Source organism: Orbicella faveolata, unplaced genomic scaffold (assembly GCF_042242905.1).
Source record: "Orbicella faveolata isolate gen_17 unplaced genomic scaffold, um_ofav_v1 contig_24, whole genome shotgun sequence".
Classification (NCBI taxonomy): Eukaryota; Metazoa; Cnidaria; class Anthozoa; order Scleractinia; family Merulinidae; genus Orbicella; species Orbicella faveolata.
The window spans coordinates 13,729,753-13,750,989 of NW_028301552.1; the positions used below are offsets into that span (position 1 = coordinate 13,729,753).

Genomic DNA, 21,237 nt, shown 5'->3' on the forward strand with positions numbered 1-21,237 from the left:
TCATATTTATATTAATAAGTAATCATACAGGTTTTCTTGTTCAATTTGGAATTAATTTGCACTGTCTTGTGAGTTTTACAGAAAGCTGAAATTGCACTTGCTGAAGCGGCTCGTGCAATTTCAGCTTTTTGAAAAACTCACAAGACAGTGCAAATTAATTCCAAATTCAACTTAAAGCTGTATGATTGCCTATAAAAAGTGAGCCTTGACTTGCCATTTTTGGTTCTTCAGAATAAAAAAAATCAAAGTTAACTAGTGCTAGCTTGAGCCCAATTGACAACAATGTCATTTACCTGATATGTATTCTTTGAGATTATCTCTTGAATCTGTGTTTTTATCATTCATACATGCTTGCTTTCTTGCTTGACACAGTTCTTCTTTCCAACTTTTTAAAGCAATTGCTGCCACTTTCCTAAGACGCCAATCATCATGAGGACCAGACGCACGTTTCATTGGTTCGTCATCTCTTGGCCAATGCCAATGACTTGCAGCTTTTAATTCTGCATGAAAATTGAAATCTTCTGGGGTGGTTGGAGGATGGTCTATCAGGTAGTGCAACACAGCCTGGTCAATAACATAGATTTCCATCATAGACAGCCCCGGTTGACACTGTGGCACTGAAGATTTTTTCCAGGATAAGGATCCCATAAATTTCCTCAACACTTCTCGTTTGCCCTAAGGAAAGGACAGAAATAATTAAAGGGTATCTTGCCCAATATCTCCATTCAAAATACAGTGCCATTGCAAATGCAAACAGAACTTTTACAAAAATTATATAAAATAACCTACCATTTACTAACCCCAGTGCAGTTTCTATTGCCTTGCACCTTCATTTTTTCTTTTCTTTTCAGAATGCCTGAAAAGACCCACTAAAGAGATCCTATAACACAAAGTTAGGTGGACTGGCAGGGGCATAGCTGGTTTTTTTGTCCCACAGGTCTGGGCATACAAATTTCTCATCTCACTTGTCTTTGTAAAATGAACAAAAGAAAAACAATTTCTTTGCATGTTTTTAGTGCCTATGTGACTGAAATATAGGTCAATTTTTCATGCCTGAACTTATCTCTCTCTCTCTCTCTCGATGAGATCAAACTCTTGAGCCTTCAAACTATCCAGGTGGCAGGCACATTTCTTTTGCCATAGGAGAAAATAGATCTATCCTGACATGAAATGATAGAATTTTTGGTACTGTTGACATACACTGTACACAAATTCACCAGAAAAAGAAGGAAAAAGGAGGTGAAAAGTGTCCTGAGGGATTAAAACATACTCTAGAAGCTGGCTGGCCAGGCCTACATGTATAAATTAAAGCAGGCCTACATCTACATAACTCAAAGCAAAGCTGGCTATGCCCCGGACAGGTTACAATCTATGAAATTTTGATAAACAGGATCAACATCCTTCAACCAGCTTACTTTAACCACACAGACTCCTTTGAACACAGGATGGTCCTTTATGACCAGACTCCTTAGATGACATTTTATCTCAGTTTTCCAGAGGCTAACAGTTGGTTTTACAATCTCTCTGGTAGAATGTCTTTGCCTTGCATCTCTATTGTCAAGTGGGTAATACAAGGCAGGATTTTTAATGAGCCAAACTGAAATTTAAACAGAATTGAAATTCAGTTAATGCAAGAACACCTCCCTGTCGAGCCAGAACTGAAAAGATAAACAACTGGAGTGCAGCACAATCAACTTTAAAGTGGTACTATGACAAAAATTGCACCTTTCCTATCTAAGCCAATTTAAAACATAAAGTAGTCTGTGTATGAGAAGAAAAATGCTGCTTAATTTTTCAAAATATCTCTTTTCATTCCAGAGATATTTAAGTTTTTCTTACATGGTATGCAAATTAGCCAAGTGATGACGCCATACATTCACCAAATTTTGATCAACTATGATGAATAAAGATACAGTATCTCAGCGAATTTGTATCAGAAATGTTTGATTCTTTACAGTAAGTAAATGTGCTCCACAATACAAACTCAACAGTGGTGTTACCATGGCGACATACTGGGTTTCAGACTTCCCCAGTTTAACACTGGCCTGCAGTGATACAGACAGCAGTTTCCTTGTAAATTTTGTGTAACGTCAACAAAAAGTCTCTTTAGTTCCTGTCATTTGTGAATAATCTGCATGAAAAGTCCCTAATTGCAAGAGAATGTGGGCTAAATTATCAGAAGCATAAAGGGAAAAAGGACTTAGTTTTTTCTACATACACAGGGTTTTCAATAGTGATTGAAGTACAGGCAGCAGGAGGATATTATAAAATAATAGGAGAATCTGGCCACTCAGAGAAAAATTTTACTTCAAGGCTTCTACAGGCCATTGAAATTTAGCCGGAGAATTCCACATAGTAGCCGGAGAATGCTCCAATCTCCTATGCTTAATGAACACCCTGCATATATCTACCACTTTAGGTAAACGAGCAGTTCCGCACAGAAAGTGCAAAGTCAGCAAGCTTTACTTAATGTCAGCAATAAGGCGAACCTCTCTAATGCTGCACAATAATTAATAGCTGAACAACATAAAGATTGTGTTCATGAAAACTAGTGACTTGGATATAAGCGTTCTCCAAATATACATTTGTGCTATCCAGATTGTTGTTGTTGATTTGTTGAGAACACAAAAGTTAGCTGAAAAGTTTATATCAGTAACACTAAAACAATTCCTCTAGAAGAGAATGCTGATTTTAATAAGCAATACATTTGGTTGAACTAGCGATATTTCAATGCCGTAGATGAGAAAGTCCATTTTAAACTTGTCCACAGTGTTCCATAGCGAAGACCTTTGATTCAGACCATCCTTCTTGCAACCCGAAGGACAATGTCATAGCTTCTAAATCATTTTCACCCTCTTAACAGTCAGTCAAGTTTTCTTGATGCTTATTCCACATCATTTTGATCTTTTTGAAGGTGATTTTTCATTCTAAGTACAAAATTTTGCCATCTACAAGAAAACCACAACACACAACACTATCTTTATTTTCGATTGCAACCTAAAAACAAAACTTTCCCCTACCCCCCCCCCCCCCTAGGTACCAAAGAAATATCTGGGGAGCGGGTAAGAGGTAATTTCTTAGTATTTTCAAAGGGCCACTTGCCTTTCCTACCCTGCAAGGGAGTTCATATATGCCCCAGCTACCCCTAAACGAAATTAACAGATTCTCTTACAGTCTTTTAGTATGTCATCATGTTGTGTCCAGCTGATGAAACTTTTGAAATCTGAGGGCCAAGTTTTCAATCAGGAACTAGCATTTAGCTTACTTGAAGTACCTTTCCCAATATTCTACCCTGTGTAGTACTCTATCCTATGGACTTTCGTCCTTCGGACTTCGCATGAAAAACATGTAAGTTTTGTCTTTCATTGTGGACTTTTGACAACAGTATTACAAAAATTACATGTAACCCTCTTATTTTTGGCATCTGTAAATAGGACAAATGCCTTAGAAACAATGCAAGGCATTTAATTTGAGGGTCAATTGGTTATTGTATATTAATTCAAGGATTTTGTCCAAAAAGGTACCATATTTTTTCGGTTATTTAAGGAGCAGTGTTTTTGGAGAAAAAAGTGCCTGTTCAATTGAAATCTGGTCTCACCTCAGGGTGCGTCTTATAGCAGAGTATGTTCGCACCACAAAATATATAACTCACCAAATTTCCCTCAGGCTGATAAAAAGACTCCAGTACCGGTACTCTAAATACCATAAACATAAAACAAATATTGCTGGTCATCAACTTTTTCAGATTTGTGGTTCTGAGAAGAACCAGGGTGGCTCTGAAAAGACTGTTTTATTACAGGTCAGCTCTACTCAGCTACTCGTCATCCTCGTCTTCATTTTCTGTCTCGAACTTGTTGTCAATTGCGTCTTCTGGATCTTCTGCTTCTTATCCCTCTTCCTCCCAAAACCGCTTTTCTGTTCCGTCAAGAGCATTAGGGTGCATTTCTTTGAGAAAATCCAAGATTGGATTCTTAAATCCGAAAGAATCCAAAAGAATCCAAAAACTGATTTTGCGTTTCCTCACTGAACAGATCAATACAAGAACTCTCGGATCATGGTGCGTCAAAGGAATCGAAGAATCCACTCCCAGTGATAACACAGGATTTGAAGGATTCCTCAATCAGCTCTGCTGGGATCTCATTCCATGCTCGATCGATCCATTGGAACACCACCTTTTTGCTGGGTGCCCATTTCTTTCCAGTAGGCATGTAAGTAAACTGGCCGTTCAACATCCAAGCTTCATACTGCACACAAACTTTTACTTTAAATGGCTAATTCCTGCACTTATCCAGGGGCTGCAAAACTGGAGTTAGTCCACTGGGGATTACAGCAACATTGATGTTTCTTCTGGAAGGAATCCCATAGAAGAAGTGCTTGATGCTCTGGCATGAGTCAAAAATTCTCCTGAATCCACTCCATAGTTCCTACAAATGTTAAGAAAAACACTCTGATTAGACTTTAAAACCAAGTTTGTAAGTTATGCAAACATGCCAAATTATATGTTGCATTTCACAGCTAGACTGACAACTCGTTGAAGTCACTAAATTAAATGTACAAAAAGTGGCTTACAGGGTCTATTCGTAACATACCAATACTCACAATCAAATAATACCAACGAGATCCAACGATGGTAAAAAAACTAGAAGTAAACAAAGTATGGTAATCGAGCTTGAACATGCTTGACAGCACATGCTTGAAATTTAACACTAGTGTTACCTTGACCTCAGAAAGTAACAAACAAACTCTTAACCTCAATCCCATTAAATGATCACAGTTGTCACTACAAACACTTGAAGCATTTGTCAATGGTGGCTATCTATCATAAAATACCGGTATTCCATAAATGTTAAAAACAAGAACAAACCTTCATCCATCCAGCCCTTCTTGTGTACAGAGACCAGCATTCTCGGCAACACCTGGATTCGAAGCTGACGAATACCTTTAAAGATCACCTTCGGGGGAAGTTTCTCACCAATTGCCTTCACTGCTTGGACAACAGTGAAGCTCTGCCTATCGCCACCACAGGATAAAATGGACACTGTTCAGTTTCCAGTGAACTCCAGTGTCCTCGTGGCTGACAACTCAAACCTCATCGGAGTTTCGTCCATGTTAAGGATGTGGCTGAACTCGTAGCCACAATGCTGTCGGGATCTCAACACAAAGCGGGGGAATTCAATCACGTTCTCTTCCATATCAGCAGTTAGACATTGTGCCAAAGTTGTCTTTACTCTCATGGAAATGGCATGGCGACATTTCCAGTTTATGTACCAGCCAAGGGACACTTTAAACTCTGGATCGGAGCTGAGTTCCTTTGCCTTCAGGCAGAGCATCAAGCTGTTTACTGATAGACCTGCAAATATCAAAGGAAATATGCTGTCAGCAAGAGGACAACATAAAAGGCATTTTAACGAAAATTTCAAACTACAACAGTGCAGTTATCAATGGCGATGCATAGATATTGAATGAACAATTTTTACCTTGGCTTCTATGATCGCAGAACCAGTCTGCCAACTGTTGATCAAGCTCTGGATCTTTTGGCAGGTAGCGACCCACTGAGGCATGTTTCGCAGTCATCTTTCGCTCACCTGTAAACAAGACGTGTTGTTCGTTTCTCCATTTCCAGACCATCAATTCTGATATGCCGTATTCGCGAGTGATTTCACAATTGTTGTTCACGACTTCTCCTTCTGCTACAATCTTCAACTTCAAGTTTAGATCGTAGGAATGACGACGAGTACTTGGCATGATGATCTCTGATTTACCGTATGCCGAACGATTGCTTTGAGAATGAGATTGTAGTTTTGAAAATGACGAAAGTTTCATTAGCTGAGTGTTGTTTATAAACGTTAAAATGGATCAATTAGTATTCATAACTTAAAAGAACTGTTTCCTTGGCAGAATAGCTTGAATAATTTGTATGTTATTAGTAAGTGTGACTTTTTCGCTTTTGTTTAAAGTGTGACTTTTTTGCTTTTGTTCATAATGTGTGACTTTCACTTTGTTTACAAAAGTAAAAGGACCATAAGGTTGTAGCGAAAACTAAGACCTAAGACCTAAGACCCGAAAACTAAGACCCAAAAACGAAGACCCGAAAACTAAGACCCCTTTATTTTCTTTATTTTCCAAACCCCTGCTCCACCCCTGTCCTTGATTATGATAAATTGTAGGATTATGATGTCTTTCCGCCGCCCGGACTTTAGCAAAAGCGAAAACAAATACCCGAAGGATCCATTATCTTTTTGTCCTTTCTTTTTAATTGAGTTACTTGAAACAAAAAACTTAAAACATTTTCTTCAAATCCTGGTTTTAAAAGGAATCAACCCATAAAACAGAAAATCCACCACTACAGTACAATGTTTTGTACTCAACAGATTGAACTGATTTATTTCCCCGGTCAAACGCTGTACTTCAATTACACTCAATTACACTTGGCCTAAGTCCATTTAAGAAAGGCGTAAAAGCATCTTATTTACACCAGAGAATGGGTATTCTTGTGACAATCAAAAAACAGTGACTACAAATAAAATACCGTAACATAACAAACAATAACAATGTCAGTAATACTAACTGAATTTTTTTTCACATTTGACGCTGTTGGAGTGTGAAATGGCATGGTATTCTTGTAACAATCAATAAAAAAAAACAGTGATTACAAATAAAATAACATAACAAACGTTAACAAACAATAGCAATGTCAGTAATACTAACTGCACTTTTTTGGCTTTTGACGCTGTTGGAGTGTTGATATTTTTTCTTTCTTACTTAAGATGAAACTGGAACAACTTTCGAAAATAGTGAAAAAAACTATTAAATAGGATACCTCTTTTAATCTTTATAGGGCTAAATCAAACACTTTAGTCTTAAGCAAAATTTGAATCTAATTAACACAACTACAACCTTTCTCTTAGTGCACTGGCACCAACACTTAAAGTCGCCTTAATGTCATCATAACAGTAACTGCCGTAAAACACCTGTACTCAGGTATTTTCACTTAGCTGCAATTCACTTCACCCTGGTTAATACTGCCAATAGAAATCATATCACGTGCCTTTTCCTACGGGACGAACAAGGAAATAAACGGAAAAGTAACCGATTTTTCCAAATAGTCAATGCACTCTGTCGATGGTTTGATTATTTTTCCTTCATTGCTTTAAAAAACGAAACTGAAACACGAGCCAAACATGATGGAGACAAATTACTAACTTACAACAACCTACTTCAGATTTGGGATCGTAACAACTATTAGAAGTTTAAGCATGCATGGTTAAAGGGAACCTCGGCTGTTAAAGCAAGTTGGCTTGAGTTGATAGAAACAATGGTTAATAGATTACAAATTATCAGATGTCTATTTTTAGATTACAATTTCCACTCCCTACTGGGCTAAGTAGTTGGGTTCAGTGGAAACAAACTTTAAGTCGGTAAATATGACACAAAACTTCATCTTTGTATTTTTGTGGTCAGATCAATTATCACCTCTTCTAAAAATTCATTTTGATATGAATACAAAACAGTAAATAATACATACATAATGTATTACATAATAATACATAGATTGATTTTGTATTCGAGCATAAACTGTAGCCAAAGTGAACGAAACTAAAACACAATGAATAAATCCAATCGAAATCTGTTTACTAGTGATTGCATGACCATGACAATTTTTTCTAGTCAATACATCAAAAATTCACCATGCGTTTATTTTTCTCAACGGGTGGTTTTTCAATTGCCCAAGCTGGATTTTTTATATGTTACACCGATCTATTTGTTATTCCAAATTTCGATGTACCAGATAAACAAACGGCAAAAATTAATAAAATAAGGGGGTCTTAGTTTTCGGGTCTTCGTTTTCGGTAAGGCGAACTGTCAGACTGTTGCTAGATGGGGTGTGACATTCTTCTGTCGGGAAAATCAGAGAGCTTGTCAAGTCTGTACAATCAATCTGATCTTTACATTTACCAGGATTTGGACAATCTAAAACGAGCCATAAACGATAAAACAATAGCCACCATGCTAGCTAGTTTCCCTGGCAAAACTTGTAATAAATCCCACTCAAAGACGAAGGAAACGATAATCAAACAAAAGTGAACACCGTGATCATAGATCACAAAGATAAACAAAGGGCAAAAATTAATAAAATAAGGGGGTCTTAGTTTTCGGGTCTTAGTTATCGGGTCTTCATTTTCGGGTCCTCGTTTTTGGGTCTTAGTTTTCGGGTCTTAGGTCTTAGGTCTTAGTTTTCGGGGGGTCTTAGTTTTCGCTACAACCAGGACCATAATCAGCACATTTGGAAGCATATTGTTGTAATAAGGGTGGACGTGATCAAAAGAACATCCAGTAATTGAGGTTGTGTTTTGTAACCGAGTATTTAGGAGTAATTTTCAGTTTGTAAACTTGATACAGTTATGCTTAAAAATTAAGGGTGCATCTTGTAACCGAAAAAATACGGTATATCACTTTTTGGGCCAATTGTCATTTTTGCAGGATCGAACTAATTTCTTACAGACGGACTTGTTTTGACATGAAAAGCATTGTTTCGTAATAATTTTTTTTGTTGATTTGTGCTTTGTCTGCAAGAGATAACATATGCAAAAAACTCACTTTTCCAAGTGGCATCTTTAGGAGCGAATCCTTTGATGGTAAATTTTGACATGACACTAACTGAGATAGTTACTTTTAGCAGCTTCGACAGCACATTTTTTTCAAAAATAGGTGTTTTGGTTTTTGAAAGAAGTAGAGAAATAGAAAAAAAAAGCAATTGAATGACCTCGTATTGAACCAGTGTCATGACAAAACAAACTCGAATCTGGCCCGTTCAGTGCCTTATTCGCTTGTGCTAACAAAGCAACAGTAAGAGATTAGCGTAATTATGTAAATCATAACACTTGTATCAGTTCAAACAGCTAGCAACGAAACAAAAGGTTTCTTTTGTTTTTCGTTCGACAAAAGAGCTTGAAAAGATGCCCGTGGAGAACTGAGTGTTTTGCATATGTTATTTCTCAAATCAAAGGCTCCCTGAGCCAGCTCATGGATGAATAGTTATATAGCAAAAAACAACATATTTACGAAAGAAAATCACATGAAACCAAAATGGCCGACCTCAATCTTCGAGGTGTTCGACAAACTCCTACCCAGGCTCTTGATTTATTGGGCAAAAATGTACGCCTTTCTAGTCCCCCCTCGTCAAAGAACCGCCCTGAAGACGACTGAACACTCTTGGACAAAACAATACTTAGCAGGGGAGGTAGGAGAAAATTGTTTAATCCGGGTTTAATGAATAAATTAATTAGAATGGAGTGAGTGAGTGAACGCCATCCGAATGCCTCCTAAGCTAATGGATGTTACTTCATCCATGAGCAAAAAAAGGGTGCAAATCAACAAAAACAATTATGGAACAATGTTTTTCATGTCAAAACAAGTAAGTCTGCCAATAATTAGCTCTATCCTGCAAAACATGAAAATCAGCCCAAAAAGTGTTATACGCCCTTTTTTTCTTGAAAGCCTTCAATTAATAATGTAATTTCAATTAATTGATCAGTTAATTAATTTTTTATTATTTTTTTCCTTTTGGGTCACAAAGCTTGACTTCTGGGCACCCTAGCCTACAAGGGCCCCTAGAATTTTTTCTAGAGCACACCCTGTTACAATACTAACGTTAAAATTACACTGCAGTATTTTATACTACGGAGAGCCAGGAAATAGCACAACCACTTACGAAAACCAGTTTATTGCACAAAGTACAGAAAAAAGTCTTTGAATTTGAGCGGCATGGTGGTCTGTATCTGAAACCCCTTCTGTAAAATCCTGTATCCACCCCAAAAGCCTCTATCCTTTTCTCACTCCACAGTTTTTTCATGCTGCATGCCTACCAACTGGAAAAGGCTTGTATGCATAGGGTGACTTCTTATTTTGAAATATTAAATAAAATTCCATTTTAGTTCTCTTAAAGTGGTAGTACAGCAAAACCTTAAAATTGCTTAAGTTCATTTTGTAATCTGCAAAAATTTAATTTTAGTCAGAACGGAAAGTTATACATGTACGCATTCTGTTCCAGCCAATATTTTCTCTGTTTGTACAGCTAAGAAAAAAGACTTAAAGTCACAAAAGTTGCTTCCTGTATTACTTTAACAGCAAAAAGCAACTTTGCTTCCCTTTTCTTCATTTAACACATATTACTGTAAGCCTTAACTTTATGTACCTTCATCATTGTTGATTTCTTCAAAGACGAGAAGTTTTGATGTGCCAGCTCTGTAAACAGTCTGTAGTTGGCAGTTATCCATAATGGTTTTATAAACAACCTTCAAGAATGGAAATAAAGAAATTTAAAATTATTATACCTTATGTTCATTAATTATTCATCAGAAAAGAAATTTATTTTACAAGGTGCCACATTTGAACCCTATGCTTTGTCTGCATGTTGCTCTACAAATTACCATTTGTTTTTGTTTTGTTTCTTTATTTATTCCATTCTAAAATTACAATGATAAATATAAAGTAAACAAGCAGAAGAAGAGAAATGGAAAAGGGCAAAAATATAGCAAGCTAATTAGATGCCCTTGTTTAGATGACCTATTTAGCTCGGAACTAAAAATTTCATGGCCATCTTCGTTGGTGACCGCTGACCGGAGGAGGTTGTTACAAATTACCAAGACCATATCTTGTTAAGCAAGCTACAGTCTATCTACTACAATTGTGGACTAAAGTCCTTGGGACACTAAGATAATTTAATGAATTATCTGAGTGTGTTTTACCACTGAAGTTTGAAAAAAAAGTGCTGCTTTCCTTATAAAAATGTGTTACTGTTCCCCCTCCCTACCCAATACAATGTTGAAAATCAGAAGAAATTGCAGGTAGTAGTTTTCAACATTGTATGCGGGGTGGGGGATGAGGTAATAGGCAGGTGAAGTAGTATTCACATCTGGCGTTTCTGTTTCTGATATTCCCAAGCTAAAACTGGGGAATATTCCCCAATTTTCAAAACCGCATGCATTGCGAAAAAGATTTGAATAATAATAAACACAATAGCCTCCATTTGGGGCGAAAATATGCTCGCATATTTGTCCTTGAACATTATCTGTTCCTCGAAGCTCACAGTTTTCCTTGAGCTACGCTCTCGGAAAACTGTGCAGACAAATATCTAGGCACATTTTCACGCCAAATGGAGGCTATCGTTTATATGGTACCCGTCTGAGGAAAATACCTGGATGGATAGCACTCTTCCATGAAACGTTTTCTGTAAACAAGTGGGCTTATAGAAAATAAACATGTCAATTGAAACTGTATTAAGTAGGTTTTTGTCTGTTATCTTTTTCAAATTTTACATTTGGCTTTCACGGCTTTCATCTAAAAAAGTTAAAACAATTTAATATGATTTTTAAACTGGCGTGCAGAAGAAAATTTAGTGGTGAACAATAAAGACAATAGAGTGTTTATGTCTTAGAACTATCAGCCTGATAGTTGCCCCTTGGAAATTTGATGTTCTTAAAACTAGCATATTTGCCCTCGAAGCTTCTGAATCACTTCTCAGGCAAATATTTGAGCAAATTTATAGCGTACACAGATGTGACAGATTTTCTTTTAAATGCAATCTAGTTTGCATCAGACTTTCCTGTTAACTTACCACCATACTTGTGGTCAAGACTTTCAAGAGATGAAAAGAACAGTGATACCTTACATTCCTTCATATCAACTATAAGAAGAAGAGACATAGCATCTTTGCTTGGGGATAATAATTTTGTGAAAACTGTCCCTTATGTTTATCCTGACCTGACTTTCCTATTTACTTATTCATATTTTAATATTTACTTATTAACTTTTTAATATATACTTATTTATTTTTTACATTCATAATTTCCTTTTTGTGTGTGTCCCCAATTAGCAGCAATGCTAAATACCCAAGACACGTTAATAAAGGTTTTTGTTGTTGTTGTTGTTGTTGTTGTTGTTGTTGTTGTTAATTAAAAGAATCTCTTCTGGGTAGCCACAGTTCAGGAAATGGTCAGGGCAAAAAAAAAGTTTGTCAGGGTCGGGGGAAAAGTCAGGGAAAAGCCATTATTTTGAAGAAAAGTCAGGGAAAATTGAAATAATTTAAGACAGCTGATTTAATACCATTGAGGGCTGGAAGACACATTTGCAGTCACTGTGATCTCAAAGATATTTTTTCGTAATCTCTTTGTCGACGGAAGGTTTTCGTTAATAATTAACCCATCATATTCTTTAGCTGATATTTCTACAAGTATTTACTGCACTATAGCCTGTAATATCTCATTTGAAAGGGCATAAAATATATATACTCTATAGAAAAAAAACATTTGCCTTCATGGAAGCTAACATTACCTTGAAAATTTTTTTTCAAACCATAGAATTAAATATAAAAGGTAAAAAATGGTTGAAAAACCAAAAATATTGTTAGAACACTCTATTTTCAGAATTAGTATAGGTAATCATATGGTTTCGAGTTCAATTTGGAATTAATTTGCACGAGTGAGCTTTTTGAAAAACTCACAAGTGCAAATTAACTCCAAATTGAACAAGAAAAACCGCATAATTACTTATTAATAATATAAACATGAAAAAAATTGCGCGGAGGAAATGTCGGAAGATCTTTCTTGAAGCCATTTTTTCTGATTTGAGAAAACTTTTTTCAAAGTTTGAGCACAAAATTTTCTTCATCATTTTACGTGATATCATTTTCTTAGAAAAGTTCCTATTGTCTTTCAGTCAATCATAATCCAGAATTTCGATGTGTAATTTGCACTGGTGTTACACTTTTTGCACTGATGTTACACTTTTTGCACTGATGTTACACTTTTTGCACTGGTGTTACACTTGAACTGCACTGCTCTTAGCCAATCAGAATTGAGTAATTTTTTCATGTGTATTATTAGTGTCAAAAGAGAGTATTTTCCCTGATCTATAACCAAATGTATCCCGAAAACCGAATTAAAAACGACCTGATCTTAAACTAACCACAATTTTTTTTCTGGACGTAAACAAGCATATCGCATTTCCGTTACTATGGAAACTCCCAGTCAGTCTCATGTTACATGTCCCTAAATCAATATTCATTTTGCAACAAAAAGTCAACAAAGCAAAGCCTTTATTCAAGATTTCTGAGCTCTCCACTTACAAAACGATTGACATGAACATAATTAATCAATAGCCGAGATTCTTACGGTAAAAACGGCAAACCGAAGGGAATTTAGTTGCATTTGAACAACATGTGCTAAACTGGGTGACCGCATGTGAAGACTCATGTAAGTTTGTTGACCTCAATTTTTCACTTCTAATTTCCAGATTACTGTAAAAATTACTTTCTAATTACTTGAAATACCCTTCAAATCGTCATCCTGGTCAAAACTTTCACGAGTGTTTCTGCAACTCGATAGAAACACAACGAACATGTTTTCTATTTCTTTTAGAAAACACCACGACGAAAAAAAGGAAAACAACTGGTTAACTTTGATTGTCAAAATGTAAATTCTCTTTGCTCGTGCCATCATTACCTCAACAGCTCGTGCTAGTTCCGTGTTTCCATCGAGTTATAGAAACACAATTTTTAACCAATCAGCGTGTGTATTTTCTTAGGACTGTTTTCTAAATAATTATAGAGTTCTAAGTTTGTGTTCAGAAATAGCCACTACTTTGCCAACATGTTTTGTGCTATTATGAGCAATTCCCCAGGAAAGTGAAGCAAAGTTGGAAATGAAAAATTTTAACCTCCCTGCAATTTTTGTGTGGAGGTAGGTTACCTTGGGGGATAAACAAAAACTACCTTATTTGGATCAGCAGATGTGTTTTTGCCATGGTAACCGCACTAGATGACGTCGGCCTCAGGACCATGTTTTGAGCAAAAGTTCCATTCTCAAAAAGTAAAAGTAAACAAGTCTGGTTCTCAGGTGCATGGGAACCAATTCAAATGAAATTCATACAGATGGTAGAGCCACTCTCCCAGTTTATAAAATTCACTGTTAAAATATTTTGGGTTTTATAAACAAGAAGAAAATTAAATGCTCATCTTACTATGTTCCCTGTCAGCCATTTAGACAAGCAGGAAAAACAAGCACAACCATATTCGGAATTTCTCCGAAAGTACTCTTTCCACATAAACCAAATTGGCAGCAGATATTACACACTCAGATATTGATGTTTCTAAATATCATAAAATCAATTTGGGAAAACTATATTCTGGCCATGGGTGCTAAAGACACCTGGGGCAAATTGCAAAAAACTGCAAAATTGGTAATTTGGAGGGTGCCAGTATCTGGCTCAAACAGGCTTTGGAGAGAGAAAATCAGCTTCAAAAGTATCTTTAAGTTTTATCATCTTGTCTGTTACCTACATTTAGTTAATAAGGTTTTGGCCAACGAATTTGATGAAATATAAATTGATAAAAAACCTACCTTGAAAGTTTTGGGAATTTCTTCAGGATGCTTTTGTCATGTGGTTCTCTCCAGTGTCTCTCCTTCGCTTGCTCCATTTTCTTGACCAAATCTAGTGCAGCCTCTAATTTAACAGTTACTCCCATCGAATATCCAGTTTGCCGTGTTTCAGACCAGAGATGATGATACAAGTAGCATGCATACACTTGACAAAGAATAGTTGACAAGGTCAAAACATGGTCATAACACTTGTGATTTCTGCTGCCGAGCACCTAAATTCATCAATATTATCCAACCAGGAAGTAATGTAAATGTGTCGAGAGCAATGTACAAAGCAAATGCATGCCTTTGAACAATCCAAAGTAATGTCTTTGGCTAAAATCAAGTCAGATATTGCGATAGTCGATAAGCCAACAATGGTGAATAAACTGAAAGCGTAGGTCAGAAGTCCGAGAAGCACAACTGCTGACGAGATGTAACACAATGTAATGGGATGTAACACTGGATGTAAGAGTAATGATATCCTCTTGTAATGGGGTTGTTTTACAATAGCAATGGTGAAGAAAGTCAAAACAAAAAGAAAACGAAAACCGAAAAACTGAATAAAAGCATCAAAGAAAAATTAAACATTGAGCAATCTCGATCATACCCTGGGAAACTAGGAACAAGGTTGAAATATTTAGGTGCAAATTCTAACTCGGATTCATACATACCACAGGGTTCCATGTTGAATTTTATTTTTCGTTGAATAGGTACAAGTGCAATCTGCATTTTTGGCATGCACAGCATGAATTTCCTTTTTTTTATGCATACATGTATAGACAGACAGAGTTCAAACGTCCAAGAGTTCTTAGAAAAACTAACTTCCTTGTTCTCATTTAAGCCTGCACATCATTTGTTGTTAACGAAAACCTGAACATATTTTAACAACTGTCAGTACTCCTGGATTTACTGTAGCTAAACCAAGAGATGATAAATGGTATCCTCTCTTATATAAACTTGATCCAGTGTTGTGAAGCCAATGGAGGCAATCAAAATGTGCAAAACGATCAGTGAAGCGCTTTTCTTTTGTCCTCTTTAAATTCACCACTGTAAAACAGTCATAAAAGTGGATCAAAAATCATCCTTTTATCCCTCTGTCAATGATATATTGTACCAAAAATATCTAAAGAAGAGACAATGCCATTGCGACAATGTCGCTTTATCTGAAGCTACAAATACAAACAAACAAAAAATGGGTATATTGCATTTTAAAAGTACATCCGGTCAGCAGTTTTGCTCCGTGCATTTCTGGTCTACATACATTTGGTCGTAAACAACGATTTCTTTGCTTCTCAACCATGCACCACGGAATGTATGGCTCGATTTAGTCAGACTTAAATCAGAATCATCGCAGACATACATTTGCTTAGCCGTGATCTTGATGCATCTATTTAACTTCCTGGATGGATTTTGGATGGATTGTATTGATGAATTATTTCGATAATCGACACACGACTGTGTTTGACCTGCGTTCAGCTGTTCTTTATTTGGGTTAATGCATCATCATCTATGGTCTAAAAATAGATGTTCGGTGAGGCTAGCCAGTTAGATTTGACCTTTCTGCTAGAGTCTGTGCAAGATTTGGTCAAGAAAATGGAGCGAGCAAATCAAGGAGAGACCCATACTATACGACAAAAGCATCCTGAAGAGATTCCCAAAAGTTGCAAGGTAGGCTTTGTTTCAATTTATATTTCATCAAATTCGTTGGCCAAAACCTAATCAATCAAATGTAGATAACAGATAACATGATAGAAAATACTTCTGAAGCGGATATTCTTTATCTAAAGCCTGTTTGAGCTAAACACCAGAGCCCTCAAAATTTTCAATTTTCCAATTTTTTGCAACTTGCCTCAGATGTCTTCAACACCCATGGCCAGAATATAATTATCCTCAAATAGATTTTATAATATTTAGAAACTTCAATATCTATTTAAGCTCTGCTGCTAATTTGGTTTTTTGAGAAAGAGTACCTTTGGAGAAATTACGAATATGGTTGCTTCTTTTTCCTGCTTGTCAAAATGGCTGACAGGCAACATAGTAGGACGAGCATTGTCTTCTTGATTATAAAACTCAAAATACTTAAACTGCAAAATTTTTTATACTAGGTGAGTGCCTCTACCATATGTATGAATTTCATTTGAATTGGTTCACATGCACCTGAGAACCAGACTCATTTATTTTTACTTCTTGAGAGTTAATTTTTTGGTCAAAACATAGATGTCAGGCCGACGTGATCAAGTTCGGTTACCATGGCAATGACACACCTGCCAATCCAAATATGGTTGTTTTTGTTCATCCCCTCAGGGGACCTATCTCCACACAAAAAATGAAGGGGGATTAAAAATTTTCATTTCCAACTTTGCTTCACTTTCCTGGAGAATTGCTTCTAAGTTATTTAGATATTTCGATACGTACTTGTGTCTGGAATGCGGATAACTTAAACAGTGATTCGATAGTTTCACACCAGCAGCAGACTTTCCAGTGAACTTCAGACGCACTGTAAACTTTGAAAGGAAACAATCAACAAATCAGCCGTCTCTGGTTACCTTTTAGATCGGATTTTTGTGGAGTGTGACAAGAAATTGACCAAACTCCTTACGCTTCTTTCTTAGTTTCGTTCTGTTCAGACCAAATTTTCCGCATTAATACACAGGTCGTAAGAGTTTGTATGGAGAACTGTGGCTAAAATTAAGAGTTTGTATGGAGATCAGGAGCTGACATTGAATTCGTTCAATGTATGGGTAATTTACCGAATAAAGACTCTCGAACATTCAATGGTGTCACTTTTTCTCATCTTGGATCGACCGGAGAGTTTAAACGAGATTTTAATTGAGCGAATTTTGAAAAATGTTTCCAACGGTGTGATGATAAGAGACAAGGTAGGGAACTTTGGCCAGTTTGACGACTATTAACACTCTTCAGAAACGAGTCAAAATTGCACACAAAAATAGCACTTAATCACAATATTTCTCGCTGAACTCACAATGTAAGGCCTGTAGTTTCTCTCCCTGCAGTCCAATGAAGTACACATTCAGTTTTCCCCGTGGTAGCTGGGCAAAAAGTTGAAATACGACGGCCAAAACTCAGAAATCCTTGACGATGCTGAGTTGATCCAACATTTCATATTTCTTTATTTTTAAATGCGTCACGAACTGATGATACTGGTACTTAATTAGGCGGTGTTGGACACGACTCGCAAAGCATGCCGGGAGAAATTTTCCCTGAAGCTCATTTTCATCTGATCGCTGAACTGCAAACATTTCCGCGCGCTGATGGTGATGTGGAAATATAACTTATAGGAGGTTCGCTCTCATCCGATGCTGAAAGAAATCTGGAATGACATCCACATGAAAGGTTCCGCACGCCAAGTAATAGCTGTAGATGACTTCTGGTCGATTTACAAAGCCACCATTTTCAGTGCTAAACAGATGATTTTAGGAATCGAAGCTTCGCGGTTCGTCGAATCTTTACGGTTGAAAGATAAATTATTTCCGTTTCTGGTCTTTTCGAATTCGATCTTAACTTGCCGGAATTGAACCTATCTTCGGCACTATCCTTCTTAGATATCTCGACTTGTGTGTGAAGTGTATCAGTGTATCGCTGGCCAACAACATGGTTGTTGTCAGATATGTTTTCGTTCGACGATAAGAGAGCTGAGAAGTAAAACCTACGAAGAAAGGGTTGAATAATTCGAAATCAAAGCAATGTTTTGTCCTTGAAAACTTGTCTAAAGCTTGATTAATCGAGTTTCGCCCGCTGTAATTCCTGATTAACCAAAAGGAATCATAAATAACTTGCTGATGAGCTATGGCTCTTTCAAAATAACAAAAATGATTTGCAATAAATGGAATTAAAAAACTAGAAGCTTAATGGGAGAAGTAGGGTATGTTTTGCTTTAATGTAAGTGGTAAAAAATAATTGTATTCGTCCCCTGTACCAGGTCACACTTCCAGCAGATTCTTGTTCAACTTACAAATCCAAGATTAAATATGTACTGTGTGGATCTATGTTGTAGACAATGGGATAACACGATTTTGGTCTTGTTCAACTAGTTCCTTGAATGTGTTTAAAGTAAAAGGTCTCCAGATGACTTTGCCTCAGACATTGCCACTGTCAATATCAATGTTCAAACTGATAAGAGTTTGAGATTTCTCTTCGCCTAATGCTTAGGTGTTGGATGTAACTTGTATCTGCTCCAAGTGTCCATTCCTGGGTTCTCAGTACATGTGAGGCCATGTAAAAGGGAAATCAGGCTCAATGGAAAGAAAGCTTGGTTGAGTTACATGACATGAATGCTTTGGACAAATAATATACCTCACACTATTTAAAGTGGTTGCAGCTAAAATTGCAGATGGGAGATGTGAAAAAAAAAAAAACAACTGACTTACATTTACTTGCAAATAATTCAATTCCAAAGTATGCTTTTTAAACTGAATATTTGCAAAGTACTGACAAGCACAACAAAAAACCAGCAAAATAGCACAAAAACCATATTCTGGAAACAGCAGCCAACATTAAGTTCACTTACAAATTAGTAAACTGGAGACTGTGAATGATAGGCACAGTCAATTAGCAATGACTGAATTGCTCATGGTCCTGTGCCTTCATTGCATGTCCTCATATCACAACTCTGCTGAAGTTTAAGGTTCAATGTAACTTGTGTAAACTAAAGGGAGCTTCTTACCCAGAACAGTGCTATGCAGGTCATTTGAAATATCTATCAGTTTAAAATTTATTATTTACTGCAAGTCCTGTGGTCAACAACACAGTGATCATGTATCGATATTAACATTTCCTACATTGGCTGTTACATATTTTGCCAAAAACAGTCTCCACAGCACTTCCTCCTGTTGACTCGTAATGACTGTGACCAACTGAATTCAGACTAATGTAGTATGTAGCTGTATCCTAGATCATCTATAGTGAGATGTTTTGACTGAGATGACTAAATTGTAACAACATTTTAAAATACAAGCAGATGCACTATATTGAACACTTGCAGTAGCTCTTAAAACTTGGGATTGCCATGCAGCTTTCTAAGTAGTCACTTGCTTTATGTTATTATGTATTCTGTTTTGGTCTATTCCATTCTAAATTTGATATCCTAAACAGCAGCATGCTGTAGCTTTCCTTGTTAGATCACCACAGTGTAAGTGGATAAATTTCGTTCTTGGGAAATATAGCAAAGTTAATTCCAAGCCCATAGTCTTTTAAAATACCAGCGGCCGGGGTAATTCAGCATGTGCTTCAAACACATTGGCTCGTTCTGCTCCAGGTGGGTTGACAATATGCGTAACTATACACATGAAACTCTTGTTATTAATTTTATTGATGTATAGTCTCCCACTACTACCAACATTCAAAGGAAAACAAGCATAACGAAGTGGGAGATCAAAAATAATCCGCCATAGATGACTGAACAATAACATCCAATCCAAGAGCAGTAAATTTCTGTTAGAGATAACAATTGAAGACAGGCAGTGATCATGATAGTGAAAATTCACTGTAAATGAGATGATGTCTTTAATGGACTAGCATCCAAAGCAGGATCCAAAACTCTTGAACATCGGCCAAACAAACGGATGACATACGCACTACAAAAAAAAAACAAAAATCATAACAAGAAAACATTAAGATGTAAAGGGAACAAGTCGAGCCACAAAATAACAAGGGTAGAAATCACACAATCACTCCCGCGAAATACCGCGAACATATGACAAATCAAGGAAAATGCCCCAACTTCAAGTCCGATTTTGACCGTTAAAACGGCGGGACCCGCCTAGGCCCGCCACACTTTTCTTAAATTTCAACTCTCGAACTAAAGTTTCACACAAAAAAAATTCACAATACTGATCCCTGTTATCCTGCAAACGACCAAAAGAATATCCATGTCAAGCGCGTGTGGTAAACAAACGTTTTCAACACAGCATGATTTCCATTGACTAGTTCTGATGCAAAAATTGCTTACCTGCACTTGAGGCTTGGCATATAACTGGTCTAGATATTACACTAGCAGCTCCTAGAAAAGGTTCGTTTGATTCTCATGATGAGTGCAGAAATCGGTCGAGAAACGACAACCTACTCTCCATTCGCAACGAAAAATGTGTCCGCCATTGCTCCGGCTGAGACGATATATGATTGGTCGAATACTGTCACGTGAACCGTGTCCAACACCGCCTGTACTGAAACGTACTGTGCCAAAACACATGAGCAAGTCGAGCAAGTCTTAACGACGACGCCTACGTCAGTGGATAACCGGAAGTGAAAATGCACAATGTCTTCTCAACGAGGACGCCTACGTCAGTGGATAACCGGAAGTGTAAATGCACAATTTGCACCTATTGCGCATGCGCGGTAGAGTACAGGTGGTAGACTAACCGTGACTGTTACATGACGCTGTTTACAATCGCTCTAAAAGATGGCTTCCACCTAAGTATCAAACCGGCCGAGGCGATGGGAGTATATTCCTATGATTTCAAGCCTGCAATGAATTATTGTTTTTGAAGAAACATCTGAAATATCATCTGAAATATCTGCTGAATTTGGTTTCTTCCCTATGAGTACCAAAATGAAAGCACACTGATCTTGTGCTAGTATATTCCGTCGGTTACAATCTTATATTATTTTATTTCTTTATTTATTTGCTTCATTTGTAATGGCATTCTTCTGTTGTTAAGGGAGGTGTAGCTTACAGGTCTTGCTGACGCTACGCCTAGAGATTTCGAACTCACGCTCTGTTGAAGAGACTCGAGGAGCCCGTTGAGTATTGAAAGATCGAGCGAGGTTCGACTAGAAAAATAAATAAAAATACATGTGA

At 36.9% G+C, this 21,237-nt stretch overlaps 2 long non-coding RNA genes and 1 pseudogene across 3 annotated transcripts in view; all 3 read right to left on the reverse strand.

Moving 5' to 3' along the window:
• The window catches only part of LOC149110486 (uncharacterized), a 36,569-nt pseudogene extending 18,982 nt beyond the window's left edge, over positions 1-17,587 (reverse strand). Inside the window, exons 1-6 of the transcript XR_016207863.1 lie at positions 17,383-17,587; positions 16,836-16,924; positions 11,618-11,686; positions 10,196-10,295; positions 1,416-1,597; positions 294-675 (exon numbers count right to left, since the gene is read on the reverse strand). The product of XR_016207863.1 is annotated as an uncharacterized LOC149110486 (transcript). The remainder of the gene's footprint in view (positions 1-293; positions 676-1,415; positions 1,598-10,195; positions 10,296-11,617; positions 11,687-16,835; positions 16,925-17,382) is intronic.
• On the reverse strand, positions 3,555-6,586 carry LOC149110487 (uncharacterized). Its single transcript, XR_016207865.1, has 2 exons — positions 4,865-6,586; positions 3,555-4,424 (listed from the first exon to the last, which is right to left on the reverse strand). It is a non-coding gene; the product is annotated as an uncharacterized LOC149110487 (long non-coding RNA).
• A 703-nt stretch (positions 17,588-18,290) lies between the features above and the next one.
• LOC149110488 (uncharacterized) lies at positions 18,291-20,602 on the reverse strand. The gene is made up of 2 exons (XR_016207864.1): positions 20,389-20,602; positions 18,291-20,014 (listed from the first exon to the last, which is right to left on the reverse strand). It is a non-coding gene; the product is annotated as an uncharacterized LOC149110488 (long non-coding RNA).
• Between the last annotated feature and the right edge of the window lie 635 nt (positions 20,603-21,237).